Source organism: Brachyhypopomus gauderio, chromosome 5 (assembly GCF_052324685.1).
Source record: "Brachyhypopomus gauderio isolate BG-103 chromosome 5, BGAUD_0.2, whole genome shotgun sequence".
NCBI lineage: Eukaryota > Metazoa > Chordata > Actinopteri > Gymnotiformes > Hypopomidae > Brachyhypopomus > Brachyhypopomus gauderio.
The window spans coordinates 6484244-6484828 of record NC_135215.1 but is presented as its reverse complement, the minus strand read 5'-3'; the positions used below and the strand labels follow the sequence as shown (position 1 = coordinate 6484828).

At 49.7% G+C, this 585-nt stretch overlaps 1 long non-coding RNA gene across 1 annotated transcript in view; it reads right to left on the bottom strand.

The window, feature by feature from the left end:
• LOC143513935 (uncharacterized) overlaps positions 1 to 73 on the bottom strand; it is a 3080-nt gene extending 3007 nt beyond the window's left edge. The window contains exon 1 of the long non-coding RNA XR_013130740.1: positions 1 to 73. This exon is cut by the window's left edge and continues 169 nt beyond it. This is a non-coding gene — a long non-coding RNA (uncharacterized LOC143513935).
• Positions 74 to 585: the final 512 nt, after the last annotated feature.

Below are 585 nucleotides of genomic sequence, written 5' to 3'. Positions count from 1 at the left end.
CATGGGAACCCCGAGCTGGGAAACATCGTTCCCAGTGGAAGTTTATTCCTGAGACGTGAGCGTCGCTGCTTTATCAGTGGTTGATGTTCCTCTTCTCATTACAGAGCGGTTAAACCCAGCGTGACATGAACCTTTCGCCAACACGCTGTCACCTCATTTGGAAGGGAGCGCGGGAAAATGCAAACAACCGCAACGCGAGTCCTTGCGACGAGCACAGCGTACGCAGCGCCGCAGTCAGAGACATTAGGACAGTGGTTCCCAAAGTGGGGGGCGCGCCCCCTAGGTGGGGCGCGGAGCTATTGCAGGGGGGGCGCGGAGCTTGAAAGTAAAACGTGCACATGTGTTAGGGATGCACCGATTCCGATATTAATATCTGAAAAAATTCTAGATCGGGTATCGGGGACAATGTGACCGATCCATAAAAACAGATCTATTCAGTCTAATTCTATGCTTGTATTGCTTGCTTTTCGGAGTTAGTTCAACCTTAATACTCGCGCTGGTGGTAATACTCCACTTAGTCCGTTTATTTGCTGGTTGACCAAAATAAACCTGGGCTCCAGCAATACTTCACTGTTCATACATGAA